This window comes from Pseudorca crassidens, chromosome 3 (assembly GCF_039906515.1).
Source record: "Pseudorca crassidens isolate mPseCra1 chromosome 3, mPseCra1.hap1, whole genome shotgun sequence".
Lineage (NCBI taxonomy): Eukaryota > Metazoa > Chordata > Mammalia > Artiodactyla > Delphinidae > Pseudorca > Pseudorca crassidens.
In genome coordinates, this window is record NC_090298.1 from 106,690,871 (window position 1) to 106,717,660 (window position 26,790).

A 26,790-nucleotide genomic window follows, 5' to 3' on the forward strand; every position below is an offset into this window, starting at 1 on the left:
AGTTTTTTTCCTGTGATTGATATCTAGTCTCATAGCATTGTGGTCACAGAACATACTTGATACAATTTCAGTTTTCTTAATTTGCCAATGCTCTATTTGGGACCCAAGATATGATCTATCCTAGAGAATGTTACATGAGCACTTGAGAAGAAAGTGTATTTTGTTGTTTTTGGATGGAATGTCCTATAAATATCAATTAAGTCCATCTTGTTTAGTGTATCATTTAAAGCTTGTGTTTCCTTATTTATTTTCATTTTGAATGATTTGTCCATTGGTGAAAGTGGGGTGTTAAAGTCCCCTACTAGGATCGTGTTACTGTCGATTTCCCCTTTTATGGCTGTTAGCATTTACCTTATGTATTGTGGTGCTCCTATGTTGGGTGCATAAATATTTACAATTGTTATATCTTCTTGGATTGATCGCTTGATCATTATGTAGTGTCCTTCCGTGTCTCTTGTAGTAGTCTTTATTTTAAAGTCTATCTTGTCTGATATGAGAATTGCTACTCCAGCTTTCTTTTGATTTCCATTTGCATGGAATATCTTTTTCCATCACTTCACTTTCAGTCTGTATGTGTCCCTAGGTTTGAAGTGGGTCTCTTTTAGACAGCATATATAAGGGTCTTGATTTTGCATCCATTCAGCCAGTCTGTGTCTTTTGGTTGGAGTATTTATCCATTTACATTTAAGTTAATTATCGATATGTATATTCCTAATACCCTTTTCTTAATTGTTTTTGGTTTGTTTTTGTAGGTCTTTTCCTTCTCTTGTGTTTCCTGCCTAGAGAAGTTCCTTTAGCATTTGTTGTAAAGCTGCTTTGGTGGTGCTGAATTCTCTTAGTGCTTTCTTGTCTGTAAAGGTTTTAATTTCTCCATCAAATCTGAATGAGATTCTTGCTGGGTAGAGTAACCTTGGTCGTAGGTTTTTCCCTTTCATCACTTTAAATATGTCCTGCCACTCCCTTCTGGCTTGCCGAGTTTCTACTGAGAGATCAGCTGTTAACCTTATGGGGATTCCTTTGTATGTTATTTGTTGCTTTTCCCTTGCTGCTTTTAATATTTTTTCTTTGTATTTAATTTTTGTCAATTTGATCACTATGTGTCTTGGCATGTTTCTCCTTTGATTTATCCTGTGTGGGACTCTCTGTGCTTCCTGGACTTGACTGATTATTTCCTTTCCCATATTCGGGAAGTAATCTCTTCAAATATTTTCTCAGACCCTTTCTTTTTCTCTTCTTCTTCTGGGACCCCTATAATTCGAATGTTGCTGTGTTTAATGTTGTCCCAGAGGTCTCTGAGACTGTCCTCAATTTTTTCCATTCTTTTTTGTTTATTCTGCTCTGCGGTAGTTATTTCCACTATTTTATCTTCCAGGTCACTTATCTGTTCTTCTGTCTCAGTTATTCTGCTATTCATTCCTTGTAGAGAATTTTTTATTTCATTTATTGTGTTGTTCATCATTGTTGGTTTGCTCTGTAGTTCTTCTATGTCCTTGTTAAATGTTTCTTGCATTTTGTCTATTCTATTTCCAAGATTTTGGATCATCTTTACTTTCATTACTCTGAATTGTTTTTCAGGTATTTCCTCTTCATTTGTTTGGTCTGGTGGGTTTTTACCTTCCTCCTTCATCTGCTGTGTATTTCTCTGCCTTATTTTACTTAACTTACTGTGTTTGGGGTCTCCTTTTTGCAGGCTCCAGGTTCATAGTTTCCATTGTTTTTGGTGTCTGCCCCCAGTGGCTAAGGTTGGTTCAGTGGGTTGTGTAGGCTTCCTCTTAGAGGGGACTGGTGCCTGTGTTCTGGTGGATGAGGCTGGATCTTGTCCTTCTGGTGGACAGGACTGAATCCAGTGGTGTGTTTTGGGGTTTCTGTGAACTTATTATGATTTTAGGCAGCCTCACTGCTAATGGGTGGGGTTGTGTTCCTGTCTTGCTACTTGTTTGACATGGTGTGTCCAGCACTAGAGCTTGCTGGTCGTTGAGTGGAGCTGGGGCTCAACGTTGAGACAGAGATCTCTGGGAGAGCTCTCGCTGATTGATATTACTTGGGGCTTGGAGGTCTCTGGTGGTCCAGTGTCCTGAACTTGGCTCTCCCACCTCCGAAGCTCTGGCCTGACACCTGGCCGGAGCACCAAGACCCTTTTGGAAAGTCTGAGGTCTTCTGCCAGCATTCAGTAGGTGTTCTGTAGGAGTTGTTCCACATGTAGATGTATTTCTGATGTATTTGTGGGAAGGAAGGTGATCTCCACGTCTTATTCCTCCACCATCTTGGAGTTCCTCCCCTAAACTGCTCTTTTTATATTAAGTATCTTACCTTTCAAGAATTGATTTGGGTATTTATTTTCCATGTTGTAACAAAATGCACAATTCTTTGGTATAATCTCCACATTGAACTGATTTCAGTGCTTATTGCTAGACTGTTTATATCAAAATTTCCCCCATTTTTATCTTTTAATTTTATTTCTTTCATCCCCTGATATTAAGAGGTTTTTTTTTTAAGAGTGCATGTTTGGCATATTTTCTGGGGTCTTACATATATGAGAATGTCTGTATGCCACCTTCACAAAAGGAAAACCACTTGGTTGGGCATAAAATTGTCGAGTAGAAAATTGTTCCCTTCAAAACTATAGACGTTGCTGCCTCTAGTTTGAAGGGATGATTTTTCCTTCCTCTTGATTGGTTACATTTTTCCTCAGTTCTCATTTTAATCTTCTCTTCTTATTCTCATAATAGATACGATCTAGTCATATTCCCTCAAAAGTCAGAGTGTGTGGATTCTCTGTTGTCTTGAGAGATTGTTGAATTTCATCTTGGCTGTACAATTAAAAGGTGGTTTCTAGTAGATATTTACATGGTACAATTCACCTCTGCAGAGATAGCATCTTCTCTCGTTCCCATATTCTGATATATGATACTGTGAACTCATAGAATATATGAAAACCTACCAGCAGACACTGCTGCCAAGGACCATGGTCTCTTCCCCAACCTGCAGTACCTCACACAACTCACAGGAGGTTGTGTGTCTCTGCCAGTTCCCTCCCCCACTACTCCATGAATGCGTCCTTGCCTCCCTTCCCCTGATTGATTTGTATATCTAATTGAACGGAGGGAGATGGTTAGTGGAGAATGGGAGAAGTAGAGAGTGAAAAGTGGAAGAGTCTATCCAGACTACAGTGTTCTGGTTTGCTCAGAAAACGTACCTTTCATCTTGCCATAGACCCTGGTTTTCTAAGTCTGGAAACATTTTGAGGGAGGGGGTTAACCTGAGGTTTTACACCTGTTCCTATTTTTTTTTTTCAAGTATTTCTATTATAAGTTGCTTTGCCTGGGTGGTTAAACAAAAAAATGAAAATAACAGAACTTATTCACTTCTTTAGCCTTACAACTTTCATTTCTAAAATTTAAACAAGTTAGACTGGATTCTGACCAATGGTTATTGTCATTTACCTGCAGTTTAATCTTAGGAAAACTTAGAAAACAGAGCTAATTCCAGTGTAGATGTCATGAAACAGCAAAGTGCTTCTTTTACTTTTAGCAAAAGAAGGAAACTTTTTTCTATGGTATAATTTAAACTTTCAGTGGAATTTTAAAGTTAACCTCCTTATCCATGCAACTTGTTTTACAGTTGAGACTTTTCAAGGTCCCATTCAGCTCCAAGGACTAGTGCCATTAGCCATATCTCTAGACCTTTGGAGCAATCAGTGGGATTGAATTTCAGTAATGCAGGGAAGCCTTGTGCAGGCAAAAGACTGCTTGGGGATCTGGCCTCGCCATAGCAGCTTCAGGTGTTCAGGTGTGCTGAGAGGCAGATGGCTTCCTGATTGGTGATCATCCCATCTTGAGACAGGAAGAGTCAAGGGCAACAGAGCTCCAGTTGGAGAGTGCGCACCCTGAACGGAAAACTATGGCCCCCTTGTCCCCTTGGGCAAAGTGAATGCTTTCCACATCATATTTTACTGAAGCACAGTTTTCTGAGAATGTCCTAACAATTTCAAAATGACATTTTTATGTGGCTTAATGTTCCTAATTTGCTACAACTTACATTACATCTCTACTTGCCTAAACCAAGGACCAGATGGAATACATTCTGGTCAGGCATCCAGACAGTTACTATTTAGGGGATAATGTAGCCTTTTTAAATTTTTCACAAGAGAGTAAGAGTCTGATTTTAGTACTCTCCATTCACAGGATGAATTTTATGCCAAGATAAATTTTAGCTCCCAATATTACCTTTCAGTCGGAAACATTTTATCTTGGTTTTAGGGACCATTTGATTTTCTGATATTTTTTGGTAACAGTTTGCTAACATTTAAAATGAGATATAAATATTTGGCAAAGCATATAAACATTTTCCTGTACCTACTGCAAAAAAATATTGGATTTCTGTTTCAGCATAGAAATACAGTTATGGAATTATGAGATGTAAGAATGATTGTATGTTGGAACTTAAAAGAAATGTATAATCAAGTACTTGAAAACATTTCTGTTTAGGCAATTTCAGTAACAAATACAATTTGAAATGGGTAACTTTTGGGGAGAAAATGGATTTCTGATAGACCAACTACTCTTTCAAAAGCCAAACTTGACATCCTGTTTGTTGGACCAAACTAGCCTCTTTCCAGTCATCACCCTATTTGATTTCACAGACAAATTGACACTCCTATTTCTTCTGTCCTTTATAGTTTCTCCCTACTTTGTTCCTGCAATGCCATTCTTAGCTCTCCTTCTATCTCTGTGAATGTTACCACTCAACTTCTGGTATTAATTTCTTTCTGTGTTGTTTTTTTTTTTTGCGGTACGCGGGCCTCTCACTGTTGTGGCCTCTCCCGTTGCGGAGCACAGGCTCCGGACGCGCAGGCTCAGCGGCCATGGCTCACGGGCTTAGCCGCTCCGCGGCATGTGGGATCTTCCCGGACCGGGGCACGAACTCGTGTCCCCTGCATCGGCAGGCGGACTCTTAACCACTGCGCCACCAGGGAAGCCCTCTTTCTGTGTTTTTACTCCATAATTATATTTTAGGTATGCCTCAAGATTCTGCCTTTTTTTTTTTTTTTTTTGGTTCTTCTGTCTCTTGTACTTATCAAAAACCTAAACCAAACCAAACCAAACCAAAACAAAAATCCTCATCATTTGTGTAGGTACAAAGAGGTATTGTTTCAACAAAGATGCCCTAATTATTCTCTTCTGAATAGTAATTCTGAATTTCTGGCTATCTGCTTCCATTTTTACCTTTACAACTCATACAACCATCACATGTAATAATTAATAATTAAATTCATTACTTTCCCCTTAAAACTGATATCCATCCTAATTTCCCTCTATTGGTATATGCAAGAGTAGTCTCCTTATCACTCAGGCTGAAAACCCAGGGCTTTCTTTAATTCTTCCTTACTACCAACATCTAAATTGTCACCATGTTCTGTTGAATGTGATGTTAAAGTGTCCTTGAAGGAGAGTCCACCAAATTATAATTTACAATCTCTACCATCAAGTATGCAAACTTTTTTTCTGCAGCATTGTCAATACTGTGTACTAAAAATTGTTTTAGTCTTTAGAAGTAACATTACTACCAACCTTAAGAAATAAAAAGAACTATAAACTAATGCTATGAACAGTCATCTGCTTAAAAATGAGACAACTTAGATGAAATGGACAAATTCCCAGAAAGACACAAACTATCAAAACTGTCTCAACAAGAAATAGAAAACTCAAATAGACCAATGATAAGTAAAGAAATTGAATTTTTAATTTTAAAAATTCTCAAAAGAAAATCTGAAACCCATATGAATTTGCTGGTAAGTTTTATCAAACATTTGTAGAAGAACTAACAATTCTTTACAAATTATTCCTAAAATATAACAGTGGAGGGAAAACTTTTCAGTTCTATCTATGAGATCAGTACTACCTGGATACCAGAACTAGAGATAGACATCGCAAGAAAAGAGAAAGGCAGTAGATCAATACCTCTTACAATTTTATTTGCAAAAATCCTTAACAAAATAATAGCAAACCAAATCTGGCACCACTTAAAAAAAGGATTATAGATTACAAACAAGTGTGATTTATCTCAGGAAATGCAAGGTTGATTTAACATCTGAAAATCAATTAATGTAATACACCATATCAATAAAATAAAAGACAAAGACCAGGATCATCTCAAAAGACACAGGTAAAACATTTGACAAAATTCAACACCTTCCATGATAAAAACACTGCAAACTTGGAATAGAAGGGAAGTTCCTCAACCTGATAAAGGGCATCTATAAAAACCCAGTACTAATATCATACTTGATGGTAAAAACTAAACGTTTTCCCCTTAAGATCAAGAATAAAACAAAAATGTCCACTCTTGCCCCTGGAGATTCTAGTCCAGATCAATAAGACATGAAAAAGAAATAAAGATCTTCCAGATTAGAAAGGAAGAAGTAAAACTGTCTTTTTTGCAAGTTGCAGCAAATCCTAAGAAATCCAATAAAAAACCATGAGAACTAATAAATGAGTTCAACAAGGAGGCAAGATGCAAGATCAATATACAAAAATCAGTTGCATTTCTGTATATACCAGAAATAAAAATGTAAAAATGAAATTAAGAAAACAATTCCACTTATAATAGCATTAAAAAGAATGAAATACTTAGAAATTTACTTAGCCAAAGAAGTGCATGATTTGTAAACTGAACACTACGAAAAATTGCTGAAAGAAATTACAGAAATTAAATGAAAAAAACTAAATAATGGAAAGATGTCTAAAGTTAATTGATTAAAAAACAAAATGTTACATGGCAAGGCCCTCCAAATTATCTAGAGATTTAACACAATTCCCCTCAAAATCCCAACTGAATTCTTTCTAGAAATTAACAAGCTCATCCTAAAATGAATAATGAAATAAAAGGGACCAAAAAAGCTAAAAGAATCCTGAAAAAGAACAAAGTTGGAGAACTAACACTTCCTGATTTCAAAACTTACTAAACTATAGTAATAAACTAATGTGGTGCTGGCATAAGGATAGACATGTAATTCTGTGTAATTAAATTTAGAGTCTAGAATAAACTCTAAAATTATAAATTCTTAGAGTATAACATAGTAAACCTTTGTAATCTTGGTTTAGGCAAAGCATTCTTAGACAAAAAAAGTACAAATATTGAAGGAAAAATAAGTAATTTGGTTCCATCTTTGTTAAAAACTTTTGTGCTTCAAAGGATACTATCAAGACAGTGGAAAGACAATTCACAAAATAGGAGAAAATATTTGCAAACCATTTATGTAATAAAAGACTTATAGCAAGGGTATATAAACAACTCTGAACTCAGCAATAAAAAGAGTCCCAAAACAGACATTTCTCAGAATAGCTATTGAAAAAAAGATGTTAAGAAGTGTTGGTAGGATCTGGAAAAACTGTAACCCTCATGCTTTGGTAGTGGGAATGAAAAATGGTACAGCTGCTTTGGAAAGTAGTTTGGCTGTACCTCAAAATATTAAACATGCAGATACCATATGACCCAGCAATTTCACTTCCAGGCATATACTCAACATATCTATGTCCATTCAAAGCTGTGCTTGAATGTTCATAGCATTACTATTCATAATAGCCAAAAATTGTAAACAACCCAAATGTGCATCAATTAATGGATAAATAAATAAAATGGAACATTATATAGCAATTTAAAAAATAAGAAGAATACTGATATATGCTACAAAATGGGTGAACCTTGAAAACGTGCTGAATGAAAGAAGCTGGTCACAAAAGGCCATTTTGTGACCATTGATATGACTGTGATTCCATTTATATGAAATGTTCAGAACAGGAAAATCCATCAAAGAAGAAAGTAGATTAATGGTTATCTGGGGCTGATATATAGGATTGGGAGGAATTAGGGAATGATTGCTAAGGGGTACAGGGTTTCTTTTGAGGATGAGGAAAATGTTTTCAAATTGTGTGATAGTTGCACAATTCTGTGAATATATTCTAATTGGGTGAATTGAGTAGTATGTGAATTATATCACAACAAATATGTAAAAATGTTTTAATCTTTACAATCAAAGTGAAAAATAGTTATATAATTGGCATTTTAATTTGTATATACTTGACTGTGTGAAAATGAGTATCTTTTCATACAGTTATAAAACCATTGTAATTTTTTTGTATATACTGTCTACTGATGAATTTGACTTATTTTTCTGTTGAGCTGTTGGATTTTCCTTATTGATTTGTAATTAAAATAATACATTTATTTACTAAGTAAAGTAATATTTTTATTTATAAGTAAAATAATACATTGCCTGATGTATATTGTAAATATTTTTTTTCAATTATTCACTTGTCATTTTGTTTATGGCAATTTTTGTCCTTGTATAAAAATTTAATGTGTTTAATCAGTTATCAATCTTTACTTCCTGGTTTCCTTGAACTGTTTCTTGCTTATTTACAAAGATCTTTTTCAAGATAAAATAAAATCACTCCATATATTCTTCTATTATTTTTCAAATTTCATTCTTTATGATTTTTGGGTTTTTTTTTTAAGTCTTTATTGAATTTGTTACAATATTGCTTCTGTTTTATGTTTTTGGTTTTTTGGCCATGAGGTATATGGGATCTCAGCTCCCTGACCAGGGATCGAACCCATACCCTCTGCATTGGAAGGCGAAGTCTTAACCACTGGACTGCCAGGGAAGTCCTCATTCTTTACGTTTCAAACTTTGACCCATTTGGAAATTATTTGAAATTCAGATTGAAATAATAATATATTATTACTATTTCCACATTATTAGACTGTCATCCCTACCTGATTTACTGAATTATCTTTTATCTACCAATTTGAATACAATAGAGTGCATTAAATTTGCTCAGTTACTTAGATCTTTTTCATCTCTTCTATTGTGCTGCCTGTCTAATCACTCTTTTCTTTAGAAGCATTCTGCCTCGCAGTTTTATATTTATTCTCATACTTGGGCAGGCAAGTCACCTTTCTTATTTTTTAGTTAATTTTTGACTATATTTACATGTTTACTTTTCTACATGAACATCAGAATAAACTTGTCTAAAAGGGGAAATTAGAAGGAACCATATAAACATTCATATAAGGAACCATATACACATGCATTTTTTAAATGTTAAAATTACATGATATTTTTATATTAAGAGATAGTTTATATCTTTACGGTACTGTGTTTTCCTAGTTAAAACAGAATACGACTTTCCAATTCTCAAGTCTTAAAAATTATTTCTCAGTAAATTCTATTTCCTTAAATGTTCTATATGTATGTCTAGGTACTGTAGCTTTGTTGTTGGATCTTTTCTTCCATTTTATTTTCTATGAAGTAGAATCATGAAATTGACTTTTTTGTAAGTTAAAAAACAGGAATTTTGGCAATTTTGTATGGTTCAAACTAATAATTGGTGGTTTTAATAAAGGAAAATACTTTTCACTTATTAATTTGTGATCATCTAACTTAAATTCTTACTGTTTTAATATTTTTTCAGTTGATCATTTGGGGTTCTGGTCTAAAATCAGATCATCTTTCTTATTTTTATGCTGTACTATTCTTTCTTATTTTTGATGCTTTGTATCGTCCCCTTGTTATTTGACTTAGTTAGTACTTCCAGAACATTTAACAATTATGGCATCATTCATTCAATGATATCTGTTGAGCATCTACCATGTTCTAGAGCCTAAGATTCATCACTAATCAAATCAGATAAAATTCCTTACGTGGAATGTAGAATGGAAATTCTAGCATTCTTCCATTTTTCTTGATTTTAATGTGAATGAGTCAAAAATATTTAAAATACTATGCTGCTTTTTTTTGAGTAGGGCGTAAGTACATATTGTGTTAAGAACATTTTCATGTTTTCCTATATTATCATGATCATTTCATATGAATATATGGTTTCTGTCATCTACAGGAATGAACATATATTTTTTCCTATTTGACCTATTAATTTTGTGAATTTCATTAATAATGTTCAATCATTTTATTCCTGAGATGAGCACCAATTAGGCAAAGTGAAAGAGTCTTTAAATATTCTGGAAGGTTTTAGTTACTAATACCCAGGATTTTTGTGTTGATATTGATAGGGAGGCTACTCTATAACATTTTATAATCTGTGTGACTTACCAGCTTTCATTTTATTGGCTTCATAAGGAGGAAATTTGTCTCTCTATTCACTTTAAAAAAAATAAATTGTTTAAATCGCATTAGAAATTGTTTGTTCCTTGAAACTAAAAATATTTACCTTTGAAAATATACTGATGTATACTTTCTTTTTTTGAGATTTTCCTTTAATAATGCTTTTTATTTCCCATGTGATAATCCATAGGTTTCAATTTTCTGGTTGAGTTCAGTTTAGGAAATGTATATTTTTTGAGAAAATCATTTTTGTTCAGGTCTTTGAGTTTATTAACATAACTGTGAGTGAAGTAGTTTGTATAATTGTTGTGTAGTCCCCGTATTTATAGTTATTTTTCTCAAGAACAGGTATGTTGTAAATGACTCAAGGATAAGCTCTTTTGCCTATGGCCAAATCTCCAGGCAGTGAGGGCAGGGAAAAGTGAGAGGAAAATGGGAGGGAACTGAAGAAGGGGCCATGTCCCATGTGGGGTGCTGGCTGGCGTGAAGACGAAAGAATAATAAAGGTTAACATTTACTGAACGCTTACTGTGTTACAGGAGCTTCCCCAGTAAAGTTTTACAACAGACCCCAACCTCCCCCCGAGATTGGTATGGCTGTTCTTTCATTTTCACAGATGAGGAAATTGGGACACTGAAATGTTCAACAGTGTGCTCAAGGTTGTGTGATCACTAAAAAGCTGAGCTGGGAGTTGAAAGGAGGCAGCAGAGCCTACTTTTCTTAATCAGTGTGTGAGCTAAGGAAGGTGAAGGATTGCATGATGCGGAGTGAAGAATTTAGACAATTCAGTAGTAACTCGGAGGAATATTGGCTCCTAGAAATTTGCAGAAATCTTGAAAAATGAACTAAATACCAGAAGATAATGGGTTCAAGCTGAATTTACCTAGGTCTTCAGTGGCAAAATGATCCCTCTTGATATCAGGGTGAAAGACTGAATACACAAGCAGATAATGGTCAGAACACATGTAAAAGTAAAACTTTGACCCACAACCTGCAGCAACCAGCTTAGGAAACCAATCTGTAAGTCAGACTTGTAGGAAGTCAGACTGTTATCTCTAGTTACAGGTATGGGAAACCAAACAATAATCCCTATAATGATCAACTCAAAATGTCCAGGACTTGATTAATAACTGACAGGTTCCCTAATTGTGTCCCCACTTCCAACTTAGGCTCAACCAGGGAAAGCCAAATACACACCCCTAAGCACTTACATAGGATGCCGGATTCTGGTTAGCCTGCCCACAGCCAACATGCCCACAGCCAACAGCCTCCAACCAGGGCACACTGAGCCTTTCCTTTTTCCCACTCTGAAGCTTTCCCACTCCTCAGTCTGCCTTTGAGTCTTTACCAAATGCAGGTGGTGGTGGCTGACTCACCTCCTATACCAGGCTCTGAATAAATATCTCTTGCTTGTTCTCATTTGGTTGGTCTTCATTAAGTTCCACAAGTGTTACTATTCTGTGTGTATGTGTCTGTGTTTTCCATAGCATTGTATTTCCATTGTAAGAGCTTCAAGACTAGGCTCTTGATTTATTCTTAGTTATATCTCCCTGAGCATAACCTGGTGTGTTTTACATTAGTAGGGAGCCAGAATATTTGCTGAATAGAATTTTTAATGAGAATTCAATTAGCTTATGTTTCCTTGTGCTATATAAAATGCTTCCCTGTGTAGTAGTTATTTAGAGTTTAATAAATTATGTTGAAAAGATATTGCCCCTGTTGTGTAGTAGCTTAGATAATAATAATAACATATTAATATTAATCTATTAATAATAACAGCACTAATCACATGCCAGGCATTATTTTAGTTGTTTCAAATATATTAACTCTCAACACAGCCCCAGAAGGCAGGCGTTATGATGACTCCTGTTTTACACATGAGGGAACTAAGGGCAAAAAGCTTAATTAAGTTGCCAAAAGCCACAGAAACTAGAAACTAGTGGAGCCAACATCTAGACTCAAGGAATCTAATCCTAGAGCCTTAATTGCTAAACTACAATGTCTCTCAATTTTAAAGACAGATTTAATATCGTCCACTTCTGGGACCTAGGCATCAAGTTCTGGAGGCACAAAATAGGGTCCCTGCTTTTGCGGAATGTGGGCATTTTAAAAAATTGCATCTTTGGGAAGGGGAATGAGGGCATTGAGGGATCGTAAAGGAGGGGACATAGGGTGGGTATTGGAAGATGGATTTTGTGGTGAGTAGTTTTTTCCCCAAAGACTCAGCACAAGTATGACTAGTGATGAGGTTTGTGGAGGGAGTAGAAAGCAGAAAAGTTCTTGCAGAAGGAGACAGAGGCTAAATCCTGGAGTTCTTTGTGGGCTATATGCGAGAGCTTGGATTTTATCCAAGTTTTATACAAAGAAGACATCGGAGAATTTTAACTATGGCGGGGGAGTGTGAGTTGACATTATCTGCATTAAATATGCATATATTCCCTTCCTTTTGGGCTCAGCCCTCTTTCCTTTACAGAACAAACAATAAATAAGAGTTTTGAGAGGCCACAAGGGAAGGCCTGGGCTTGGGGACAGGTGGGGGTGGGAGCCTAACATACATTTCATCTCACAGCACCCCCTAAGGGAGATGGCACCAGATAAGAAGCCAAGCCAAAAGGTGAGGAAGGGGTGAAATGGGATAGGAACTCAGGTCTGCCTGACTTGCGTGGCCTCACAGACAGTTGCTTCTGGTCCTCATTCTGATATTGAATGAATCAGTTTAACTGCTTCCAGTTCCTGTTACCTTAAATGTAAAATAAGACAGTATTACCCCTAAATCTTTAGGATTCTGTAATTCTAATCATAGAAACAATCCCAGTTTCGTGAAATGCTTAACCTTCTCCAATGCAGACAATATTAACAGTCTCCACGTATAGTGGGCTGAAGTCCCGTCATTCAAAAGTGACCCCAGGGAGTAGGTTATTGCTTTCCAAACACAATAAAGAGGCCATGAAACAAAAGTGTTTGAAATTCTACCAACATAAACAGAGCGCTTCTTCTCTATTAATGCATTAAAACAATTCTATAAAAAGTAGAAAATTCCTTGCAGTCCCAAACCGCCAAATCTGCCCCTGAGTTCCAAGGAGTATACATCTCTCAGGTCAGATTTTAGATTTCAAAGATGCTCTGGGTGAAGAGGAAAAAATTCTCTCTGCTTTGGCCTAGTCCCAAGAATGTCAACACTGGTGGCCTGTGAGCTTCTGCCTCTGCTGCAGTCATTTCTAAACAATGACCTCTTAGGCTGAACTATCATTAGGTATAAAAGGTCTTAGTAGCAAAGAATGGTGCAGAGGACCTCTGAGTATGAGTTTCTGCATCACAAAAAGGCCAATATGTTGGCAGACATTACATGAAACACATATTTCTAAATCTGCTCTTTAAAAAGTATATATTTCCCAGTATAAAGTTAATATATTATAAAATTAGTTAAGTTTATTAAAGAAAATTTAGAAAATACAAAAAAGTAAGAGCTAAAATATTATTCCTGGTACCACACTAGTTCCATTATCATTGGTGTATTTTTCCCAATTTTTAGGATAATGAATACATTTTTGATTGCCTTTTTATGTAGGTCCAACAATATGTTATAAACAATTTATATCCTGCTAAAACTTAATTTAATAAACAATGAAATTCCTTATTAAAATTAATTGATTCTCCTGAAGAATAAATCCATGGAACTGTCCACAAGGAACATAGTGGAAACGTAAAATAACCAACCTTGTTCAGCATATTCTAAACAAAAATTACAAATTTTCCTAAAATAAAATATCACCAGATAAGTATTATGCTTCCATATGCCAAACAAATGTAGTTATTCAATTTTAATATAAAAATGCCAAATCACTCTAGTTATGGTAGTTAACAGAATAGAAAATTAAGTACAGGAGATGTTAAAAGTTTGCTCAAAATTAGAATAGAATACGGATAGAAGTTTTTGCAAGGAAGAGAGGCAAAAAAAGGTAATTACTTATCCATCGAGGAGATTGGGAGGTGCCTATCTCTCTCCCTAAAATTCCTGACCGTGAGAAGAAAAAAAAAAGCTAATTAGGAGAGATATGTCTACATTAGGAAGATGAAATAAGACTAAGAAAGTGAATAAATTGTAAGAATGTATTATGTATTATAAATAATTTCTTTTCCAAAATGTAAAAAGAATTAAAGAATAAACACTGGATGTGGTCTATTTTTTCCAGTAAAATAGCAGGCCTTTCAAAAAAAATAGTTCAAGAGCAAAGCAATCCGGAAGAAAATAAATGTCCTGGAATATTAAGTGGATTCTTAGAACGTATTTTGGCCCAATTTAATGAGATGATTACATAGAATTTTAAAAGAAGAGTATTCAAAGAAAATGATAATTAATAGAAACATAATTATTCTGCCAGTTGCTAAGCCAGATGCTCATTAACTGAATTATGGATATTTACGGGACATTTTATTTGGAGAGTAGAGGTATAGTTGATGCAGATGAATTGTTGGTATAGTGGGGAAGAGTTTATGCTGCTTCCTGGTTGCATAATTTTGGGTCAGTTACTTAATCTCTCTGTGCCTCATTTTCCCTGTCTGTAAAATGCGAGTAATAGTACCTGCTTCATATGACTATCATGACAATAAAAGGAGATGAGGTATTTATTTATTTATTTATTTATTTATTTGGTACACGGGCCTCTCACTGCCTTGGCCTCTCCCGTTGCGGAGCACAGGCTTCGGGCGCGCAGGCTCAGCGGCCATGGCTCGCGGGCCCAGCCACTCAGCGGCACGTGGGATCTTCCCGGGCGGGGCACGAACCCGTGTCCCTTGCATCGGCAGGTGGACTCTCAACCACTGTGCCACCAGGGAAGCCCGAGATGAGGTATTTAAAGGGCATGACACAGTGCTGGCACATAGACCCAGAAGGAACCAGTCATTGTATAAGACAAAATAATTGTGAGAATCAGATTTAGAATTCACATTTTCTTCTTTCCTGCTTGATGTTACTTAGGAAGTAATATGAGTATCTTTACCAGAGACCTTATCATAGACAAAGTCAGCAACCCCTCACTGATGCAGTTTGTGCAAGACAGAAGCAGAAAAAAATAACACTAATCTTCACTTACTTCCCCCCGAACTCCTATGCTTTTGAAAACAGAAGCGTGAGTCAGAAGTTAAACAATAAAGAAAGAGGTAAGAATAATCTGGTAGGGGTAAAAAATCTACCCAGATGACATTTGTACTTGGTGTAATTATCATTTCTGTGCTAAGTTCCACTAATTTTAGTTATGAATGTAATCTCATCGTAGGTTTAGTGGTGGTCAAACAAGAGCTGCCTAATCTCTAAAGCGGAAACTAAGTAAAAAGTAAAAGTGCAAATGTAATCATGTGGTCACATGTTCATCCTTCACATGACTTGTTAATGGGTTTCTTAGACTCTGGTGGAATAAAGTCAGTGTACTGGGTCTGGTCCCGTGTGAGCCAGTTAACTGCTTTAAGACATGTTTACCTCAGTCAAACTTGGCCTGTCACCTTGCAAATGCATGATTTTGGAAGGAACAGTGGTTAAGTTAATGGGTAAGTGATAGTTAAGAGGGTAGGAGAAAGGATTCAGTCCTAGTGATGGTAGGTTACTTCAATAAAAGAAGATTGATGCATAAAAGATAGTATAAAGTGATATTTTCATGTAGAAGCACAAATGTTTTGTAAGGCATATTGTAAAGGTCAAAAATAGAAAAAACTTAATCTCAGTTTGCTATATGACCATATTCACCAAAAAAAGTAAGTTAAATATTCTAATAATCTTCAAAACCCACTCTGACTTCCTCTTTGTTCCATTTGTTTTCATTAGCTTTACTTCTCCAGATAAGACCGCATATTGGGCCAGCTTCATATTTCTGTAATCTTCTTAGGAGACCAGGCCCCCAGACTCCTGCTATGGTCTTCATTATTCATAAGATAAGATCAGATTATCTTCTTACCTTGAGGGAAGTGACAAAACTCTGGTGTAACTTAGACTGTCTTCTAATCTTTCCATCTGCCTGGACTAAAGATTCCTACTAAGGCTTGATTTCTTTCATCTTTTATTAGGTCACAGTTTGATAAGTTGGTCTGTAATATCCTAGCACCTTAATTTCTCTTTGGTCTTTTATTGAACTGAATTCCCTACATTTTGGAGTTGGGAAGAAAAAGGACAGTTCCTTAAGAGTAAGGGCTGTAGGGTCTCTGAACTGTAATTCAATAGGATTTTCTATTCTAAAGGACAAAATAATACATCCATGTCTGTTATGAATTGTGTGTAGAACATGCTCCTATCATCTTCCCTTGCTTGTTGAGTGCACACTGGAAAAAATGGCTGTGATGTTAGATTTATGAAGCCCCCATGTTCTTCCAGCCAATTTAAGTTTACTATCCAAGCCTCAGACCCTTCCTGACAGATATGATGGAACTGGTACTGGTAGTCACTCCCAGCCGAGTCTGTCTTTGATGTTTTATTAAGTGTATGATTTACTATTTCTTCCTTTGATTTACCAGTGGAAGTAAGAAACAAGAACCTTAGGTTGGTAACAAAATCCAAATGGTCACTTTTAAGGAACTGCTTTAAATGTGTTAGTTTTCAGAATAGTGAGACCTACACTATTTTCCCATCATCACACATATGTTCAAATTTGAAGATGGTTCTGTGATCGAACTATATCATTTGAAGAAAATTTAAGCACTTCATGCTGGAAGGAAAAGCAGTTATCTTGTGTGTGTGTGTATGTGTGTGTGCGCGCGCGTGCGCGCACGCGCGCGCGCACATGTCCGCACGTAAATTAGCAAATCCTTTCCCCTGGTTAAAAAAAGTAACAATGATGTCACTTCATCTAGTTCCTTGCAACCTAGAAAAGCGTTAGAAGTTGATCAGTGTTGCAGGGTTTTCTTCCTTCCGCTAAGGTGCTAATAATCCCCCTATGGTCCTAATAATCATCATTTCTGAACACTAGAAAATAAAATGCCAGATGTGTATCTCTACACAGTACTTCGAAGGATGCTACAGGGAATGCTGACATTTTGGATCTTGGGACGTTGTTATGCTTGAAGCTTAACTGGTGAAACATCAACATTCTTTGCCTTTTCTTTGCAAAATATTTGCTGTAAAGTGTAAATAAAGAAAGGGGAGTATTTTTCCACATTGCTATGCTAAAACATCTGGCATCTGAGGTTGTGTTTATACCCTTCTGCACTGCAGGCTCGTCCTTCAAAGCAATCTGGATTTTTCTTTCACCTCCTTGAATGTCCAAAAAGTAACTTTTATGTTTTTCTTAGGAAGACAATTTTGTCCAAGCATATGGAGCATCTTAAATACTGGGGCCAAAAAACAAGTAACTAAAGGAAAATCTCCAATTTATCTTTACAGCACACCTGTTTATATCCCAAGGGCTGAGTGTCACTCAGGGCTCTACCTCCATTCTCAAAATGTCAGATCCAAAAATAACATAGTGCTTTATGGAACATAATTTCACTCGAAAATGTATTTCCACCTTGCCTTGTTCCAAACAATATGATTACAAAGAATCACTCAATATGATAAAGCAAACAAATAAGAACTGAGAGGAAATTGGGTAGAAAATATAATGGAAATTGAACATAAAATAAGGGTAGGAAAACAAGAAGTAATCTTAATACACAAAATGCATGCTGTATACTCACTAGAGGTGAGCTACAAATTTGGCTCTAGTAAACAAGCAAAGAAGAGAAAGAGGATTAATCATATGAGTTTCAATGTGAAGAAAGAAAAACAAACCAGGAGAAATTATCTCTCTTTCTGGTACAAAGCATTATGAGAATTTTTCCTCTGTGTCTTCATAAAAAGAACATGTTAATGGTGAAAACAGTATCTTTAGTATTATTCTTGTTATGATTTTAGCAATGGCCTTCACAAGGCTGTTGAAATAATGTTCCTTAAAGTGGGTCCATGAAGTTCCTCCAAAGCAAAGTTCCATAATAGGAATCCTAAGATGTCATCCGAGATCACAGATCATTGGTGGTCTCACAGAATCCAAGGTGACATTTTAGTTTACTGACTACTTAGCCTTAAGAAAAATTCTTCATAAATATCCATTCATGCATTTGTTTAACAAAAAAATATTTGTGAAGCACTGGCTATGTGCCAACCATTGTTCCTGGTGTTGGGTATGTAGGAAAATAGACAAAGTCTCTGTTTTCATGGAACTTGAATCCTAGTGAGGATGGCAGAAACAGACAATTAAAAGGTAAAAAAAAAAAAAGGGAAATAATTTTAGAGAATGATAGTGATAGTGCTGAGACAAAAATTCAGCTGGGTAATGGTACAAGAAGGGACAACTTTTGATGAGTTGGTCAGGAGATGCCTCCCTCAGGCGGTGACAGTTGAGATGATTTATAAATCATGAGAAGAACCAGGCAAAAATCTGGAAAATCCCAGCAATCCCAGCAGAGTGAACAGTAATGCGAATTTCCAAGAGTGAACTTGAGCTCCATGTGTTGGAGAGGCTTGTGGGACTGGAATGTGCTGAACAAGGGGGATGGTAGCAGGAAGACCTTGAACCCGCATGGCTCAATGGCTCCTCTGTGCAGATAAGAAAAAGGCTCAGCTACCCTAAAACATTTGAATTCCATCTTTTGGTAATTGTCATAATGCCATATAATTATGATAATTGTTTGGTATTGTTGTAATATGTCAGAAGAAGACCTTTGACTGACATATGTTGGAAAATTGTCGTAATAAATAAAGACATCTATGATGTCATGTGATTCCTGTTGATTGCTATTATAAAAATACTCCAATACAATTTGGGGAAAGATCACAGTCAGTAGAGAGCCACAGCTAACATGGCAGTTGAGGTCAATCAATAGACCTTCATATTGTGGAATTAGACTCGCTAATTTCAGTGACACTGTGTTCTAACATGAGTCTTCACAGATCCTGGGTGTCTGCCGGATGCAAGCCAGTCAGTGTCAGAGGTGGAGGAATTCTTTCAGGTGCTAAGGAGCCCCTTGAGGCACTGGATTAGAGAGAGATGGTTATTAAATCATCACTCATGCTGCAAATGATCTCCACAAGTCTTTAAATGTGAGCAATGTACTCCCTCACCCTTGGTAAGATTGGAAAATTATAGTGAGGAATAGGAATACACCTCCTAACTAGAAAGATCATCTAAGATTTTGAAAATCTCTAGTCTAGTTAAGCAATAGTTTGCTGAAATGCAGAAAATACAGAGCACAGTGATAAAAGGCTGGGAATTCCTTGAAAATATGGTTCTGGTCCTCCTTTCAAACTAAACTAAAGGGAAGAAGATATAAAACCAAAGAAATGGGTATATTACATACTCAAGCTGAATAGCAATTTGGAGTTCACAGCAAATTATAAGCAGTCTGTGAAAGTAGGAGTATATTTGCTATTTTTAAGAACATTTTCTACTTCTATTACCTATTAATTAACTTCCTATACAGTGTTCAGGTTAAGGAAATATGATTGTGTACAAATTTCTATTAAACAATGTGTTTGTTTTGGTTTCCAGATTTAAATACTAGATTCCCTTCTGGAATCTTCTAGTATTAGACAGATTTCTTTTTTTAGTGATAATTTATCGGAGGCCATAGGCTGATGTCACAATGGTGTTAATTAAGAAAATGATAAAAAGCTGTTGTGGCAGCTGTTTCCAAGATGTCAAATCCTAGAGGATGATGTCACTTTCATTTAAAAGTGCATTTATTTTTTTCCTAGTAAATTCTGCCATTTATAAACATCCTTTATAACAATTAATAGAATATTGAAGGAGGCTATCTTTAAACATTAGGATTCATTTAACAGCTCAAGAGTTGTGAATTAGAGACTGTTACAAACTGATAGCTGGGGCCTATTCGTGTTTTAAGGATCGGTGAACAGACACAAACCCATTCTTCCTATTCATCCTCTCCCTTCCCCCGTGCACATCATCAACTTGTGTGAAAGACTGATAGAACTGCGTGTAAGGAAATAAAATGTCAAGGCATTTTTAAAAAACTTTGACAGTCAAATTATGTCATTAGTTGAGAAAAAGATTAGTTGCTCTACAAGCAAAAAGCAATAGAAGTCCATTCATATTAGTCAGAAATTTCCACACAAAAATAATCACATCATCTATCTGGGCTTGAAGATTCACTTCTACCCCTCCAACAGCTAACTAAAAATTCCTCACTTTGCTGCTGTTAGGCACGGCATATTTCTAGAATGTGCAAACATTGATTCTCTGTCTATACTGCAGAGAGTTAAGCAGACACTTGGCAGCTGTTCCGTTCCCTGCACCAGTGGAGACAACCAGCTGTCCCAAATTACTTTATCAAGCTTCACAAACGAATACGCACGTAACCCAATAGCTGTGTAGACTTCTCCAGACAGTGGAGCATTAGAATTAATGTAAAGCAGCATAATTTGCTACAAATTATGCTAAAGAGCATAATGACATTGTCCTTATTTTTCTGGAACAAAACCAAACAAGATTTCAAGATCCATGGTATGCAGGGGCTTTGTTACCTCCAAAACAAAATAGGGGCATTTCTCTTGAAGAATGCATTAGAGATAAAAGGACCCCATGGTAATAGCTAATATGTCAGTAGGCTCTTCCTCTGCGCCCGGCGTCATGCTGAGCTCCTTGTGTGCGTTATTTCATTCTTTCATCACAGAGTCCCTGTGGACTCTTTATTATCATTGCCATTTCACAGCACCAAGGTTTAAAAATGCAGTAACCTGTCCAAGTTTAGACAGCTAGTAGGTAAGTGAAGTAGTTGATTTCAAATCTTGCCATCTGCCTCCTTAATGTCTTTACTAGTAGTGTGGGCAGTTTAGCCCAGGATCATCCAGGATGTATGGTTTGATGGGCTGAGAGATACATCACTGAATGCAAAATGAAGGCAATATCTATTTTCTGAAACTAATACAGCTAGTCTTGGAGATAAATATGTCAATTAAAGCCTGAATCCTGCTGATTATTTAGAAAAGAAAATCAAACTGACTCTTCAAAAATATGGCTTTCTAACTTTTATCAATTGATTCACTTCCATTTCACGTCTACATAGTCTCTTTTTGTCTCTGAAATCCTAAAATACTATGGGATGAAAGGAACAGAAAATATTAATGTGGAATTGTATGTAGAATTTAGTAAAAAAAAAAAACTTTTAAGATGAGAAAAGTTAGTTTACATAGTAATGCATTTGCAATGACCCATGAAAATAACTGAAGATATATTTGATCATAAAGTCAAACAAACAGCCTGATTGAAAGAATCCTCCTCATCCCTTCAACACTTTTATTTTTCATATTAGAATCCAAATCTGGATATGGAGAGTATAAATGGTTTAATAACACAACACTACCCCTCTGTGCCTCACTCCCTCTTCATGGTTGTGTAGGAAAAACAGAATGTAGTGGCAGTAAACTCTGGTATAATTCTGGTACTTGAACAACATATGTGCTCAAAGAGTACCTGTTGAGTGAATTAATGAAAGAATATCTAAAGTGAGTAAATGATCTCAGAGTCATTTTTAAAAGGTAATTAATTACATTTAAGGATGGAACATAATTATTTCTAAAGTTATGAGAAGGAATTTCATGGGTTATATTGTTGTTATTTATTGTACGTAAATAACAGTGTTATTGATTGTATATAAGTAACAGAAAGGCCATCTATATGGTGAAAAAAATGAGTTTACAGTTAATTTGTTCATATCACCTGAAAGAACTTGACTAATCACTTCCATCCAGCCGTCCCCCAGGCATTCAGTTCAGAGTCAGAACCTATACCTCCCATGGCCTGAAAAATCCAAGTAAGGAAGATCCAGAGGAATTTTGTTTTAAATTCCACATGAATGATGACAGTATTGAAATTCAAAGTGCCTCTTCTCATATTAACGCATATATGTAGAATCTAGAAAAATGGTAGAGATGAACCAGTTTGCAAGGCAGAAATAGAGACACAGATGTTGAGAACAAATGTATGGACACCAAGAGGGGAAGGGGGTGGTGGGATGAATTGGGAGATGGGGATTGACATATATACACTAATATGTATAAAATAGATAATGAATGAGAATCTGCTGTATAGCACAGGGAACTCCACTTCGCTGTACAGTAGAAATTAACACAACATTGTAAAACAACTATACCCCAATAAATAAATAAATTAAAAGTAAAAGAATTTATCCTAAAAACAAAACAAAAACAAAGTGCCTCTTCTAACCAGAGTGGTCTAAAGAACTATTCGTTTTGCAGAGAAAGGGGGTCTGGCATCATTAGTTTTCTTTTATTGGCCTTACTAGACTGTAAGGAGCTTGAGAGAATCAGTGTGGTAGCTGTTTGTTGGTTGTCTCTTCTCATCCTTTCTCTTTCCTTTCCTAATTTCATTCCGAATTTCCTAGCCATGTGGTTTGCCAGGAATTTATCACACCCCAACTTCTATGGAGTCCTGACTTAGACCGATCTCCATAGTTCGTATTCCCTACAATAATTGGTTCAGGAGTAGACATGTAATACAAGCCAGTCAAGTGAGGACTGGAGATGCAATTCTGGGATTTGAAACTGAGATATCTGAGAAGTAGACATTCTCATTTTCCACTAGAAATGGACTCTGAAAGATAGCTGGTGCCACAAGGAGAGCCATCCTGAGAAGGTAGCCACCATCAGGAAGTCAGAGCTGATAAATGGGGAGAGAGAAGCAAGGGTTTTAGTGATGCCATTGAGCCAACAGATCTAACCTGAAGCCTGTAAACTTTTCAGTCTGATAGTCCCCAAACTTCCCTTTATTTTAAAAGACAGTTCGACTTGGCTTGAGTGTTATAGCCATATCTACTTTTTATTAGGCAGTGCCATACACACAGGAGGTTAAAGAGCGGAAAGTTCCTGAAACGTGTTCTCTCAAACTTTAATATTGACTTTTTTTCAAAATGACACTTTTCTTGTGTTTTATCACTGCTATTTCAGGCCTCCTGAACCATTATTTTACCTAAGGTCAACCAGAGAACAGCAAACCCCTAAAATTTTTTGTTCAACAGATTTACATTTAATTTGTGAGTTATTTATTTTCTTGGAAATTTGTAAAGTGGAAAGTACATTCCCTTCCTGAACATTTCATTTGTAGTCTGTGAGGTTTCCTTTGTCAGCCTATCCTTTGTATTTGCTCAGTAAGTGTAAACAACTTGCTTTTAAAATATATCTTAAACTACTAGCATTCATTTTGATGAAGAACTTCAACTGCCCTTTAAAATATTTTTAGAAATAAATATAATTCTTGTTTAGGCATATTAATACTTACTGTCCCCATACAATTTTTAAGTCCTGCTAGGAAGCCCTAGATGCCTTGCTGATGTTATGCTAAGCAGACATGAAACAGGGCTCCATGGTGTGCCACAAGGTAGTGAATTCACGAGCCACTCAGACCAAAGTATGTTCCCAGCTTCTCAATGGTCTTTGAATTGACTGCCTACTAGTGAATCAATTAATTCATGCTATTATTTATGACTCCAGAGATAAGTCACACCCCCATTAAAGCCAATATTTTTAACTTTAGTCCCCCCCCCCAAATAAAACTTTGATCTCTGGGTTAGATAGCTCTTTTTACTTTGAAATGGTAGAAGGACCAAAGGAATACTAATTATTAAATGATGCCTCAGTGTCAGATGCTGTGGTATATGTTATCTCGTTTTAGTCTTATAGAAACCTTAGGAGTTATATATCATCTTCATTTTACAGGTGAACTTAAGTAATATGTCATTGCTAATATGAGAGAATTAATACTGTAATAAGAAGAGGACAGAAATTGGACTTCTTTGCCAGGGCCAGACCAAGCTTATCTTTTAGCTTACCACCCTGCCTCTCTGGACAATGGTTGTTTCTCAGGATTTCATAAGGCTGACCCTAAGTGTTTTTTCAGGTATAACTTAGATTATTGGTCAAAGTGGAACCCAAAATCCAGTATATATCTTAAAGCACATATGTGTTAAAGCCAGTATTTCCTTAAACCACAAATAATTTGCCATGTAGCCAATGTTGTAAAAAAAAAAAGAATCCATTAATATACAAATCTTTAAAACTCTGAGAGGCATTAGGGATTGTTTGATCCATCTTTTTTATTTTTCAGAGGAGACAGCTGAACATCCAGGCTCATAGTCACTAAACTCTTCATACAGAACCACTCAAATTGGAACCAAATTGCCTTGGTTTGATATTTCATACTCTTTATCCAATTCCAAGAACAAAGTAGTAATATAGTGAATTAAGAGGATTTAGAGAAGGAGAAAAGGACTTATTAGGGAAGAGCCATAATAGCTAAATCCAAGTCAAAATTAAGTTACCCAAGTGACAATTTAATGTTTGTGGGTTAAGGAGAAACACGATTTTTATTAATAAGGAGAAAAAAATAGATTCAGCATAGTGAACGTTTGCTACTCTCATATTCATTATTAAGAACTGCAATATGATACAGGTGCATTAACTTTTATTATTTTTTTGAGGACAAAAGTAAAACAAAGAAAAACAAATAATAAAATAGTATAAAACTCTAGTAGCAAGTGGATATATGGTGATGGCAGAAAACAAAAGAGAGAAAATGGATTCTTTTAAATGAGAAATAAAAACATAATCCAAAAAAGGGGGCAAATTTTAATTGTTTCTATATATTATTACATTTTCTTAGACATTTTGATGGCACATATCAGTCAATACTTTCATCTTTCGCGGGCTGACCAAGAGGGCATAGCTGGAAATAATTCTGCACTTGGATGTAACCTTCAGTTCTGAAAACAAGACTGTGGTGTGTGTTCACACATGTTATGCATTGTAAACTCCAGAGGGCACCGTTCGTATAAACTATGATGGTAACCTGAGTTGGTCACTGCATGACATACTCAATTGTACATTTGCATCCCTGTCTGATGGAAGCTATTGGCTAGTTGATTATATCGCAAATGTTGTAGCCCATAACAGTAAATAAATATTTTCGTCCTATTTTTCAAGGTGTAATTTGGAGATATATTGTTGATTTCTTTCAAAAAATATAAAACAAGATGGCCATGGGAAAGGGATTTTCCTAAAGGACCAAGCAAGACACACATATGTCCCGAAGCTGGTTACCTGCTATGTTGACATACATAGACTTCCAGATTCAGACAAATGGAGAGAAAGATTTATTTTGAGAGTATCTGTGTTACTTTAAACAAAGGGCACAAAATGCTTTCGTAAAAGGTCATCTTTTAAATATCTTATTGTCACACTGTGAAACCCCACTCACAGGTGACCGGCATAGTTACTACACCTAAATAAATAGAGAGGAAGGGTAGCCCCATGAAACACTTAAAGAAAGAAATGGAGAAACTTGCAGTTTCTAACCTCAGCTCTGACCCTAACGTGGTGTGTGGTCCTGAGAAAGCCATTTAACCTCTTGGTGTCTCAGATTCCCTTTAGAGTCTCAAATTTCAGGGGGTGAAGTGAGGATAGAGTTTTGGAATTATCTCTCTGAAAAAGCCAGGAATGCTACAAGAATAAATGAATATTTTCTAAATGCAGAATAAAATTAAATTTTCAATAGGAAAATGTTTTGGCTAAGAGCTCTGTGTGAGGTGGATAAAGCAGTTTAAGTGATTTTACATATTGATATCAAATTACTTCTATTTTTTTCTTTCCCAGAGGAAAACTTAAAATCTTTGTGGTTTAAAGAAAAATACAATTTTTACTAATAAGAAAAAAACAGAGTCAATAGTTTTCAGCATACTAACATTTGCTACCCCTATATCCATTATTAAGAACTACAATACAGTATAGGCACATATCTTCTGGGGTATATAGAAACGTATCAATAAATGGGATATGTTTCTGTATGGTAACAAGTCAGTTTATATAGGACTAGTAAAGCACATTTCTAGCATCTAAGGAGTGCAAAATCATTTTCAGCAATTCCAGGCTCAATTGCTAAAAAAAAATTTACGTTATCTAATGATTATATATAAAATATAAACATTTTAATGTATACAAATGCCCTGGAGACCTTAATCTTTGGAGTTCTGTTCTGTAGGTCTTTAGAATAGATTCAAAATATAGCTAACATTAAAAATAGTTACTACTAATTGAGCGGCTAGTATATATTTACTCATTTTATATTTAAATACTTAACAATTAAGTATTTAAGGGAGAGGGAGAAAATGATGCAGAAAGTCTAGTTGAGAGACTGTTTTAAAAGCCTAGACCAGAGACTGTGAGATAGGGACTGTTGGTATATCAGTTTTAGAAATGAGGGACTGAGGCCCAGATAGGTTAAGTCATTTGGCAAATGTAAATGGGGAGCAAAGACGAGCTCTAGGGTAGAATTATGGACCGTATAAGATGCGGTACATCATGGCTGTACCGTAAGAGCAAAGGCCGGTGTTCAATCTCCAGTGACAAATCAAAGTGGGAGAGTTAGGGCTTCAGGAAATGTGTTATCCAAACCTAACTTGGAACTTGTTCTTTGAGGTAATCACTAGGCAATCCAAGTTAGGGCACATCAATGACGATGGAGCATTTACTCCAACTCTGGTAGTGCTGGGAAGAAGAAATAGAAATCACAGTCCCAGACACAGTGGTTAAAAATCCATCTCTCATGGATATCTGCCTATCCTACTTCATGACATTTGTCTGACTCTAGGACTTCAAACTAAATATTTACCAAAGG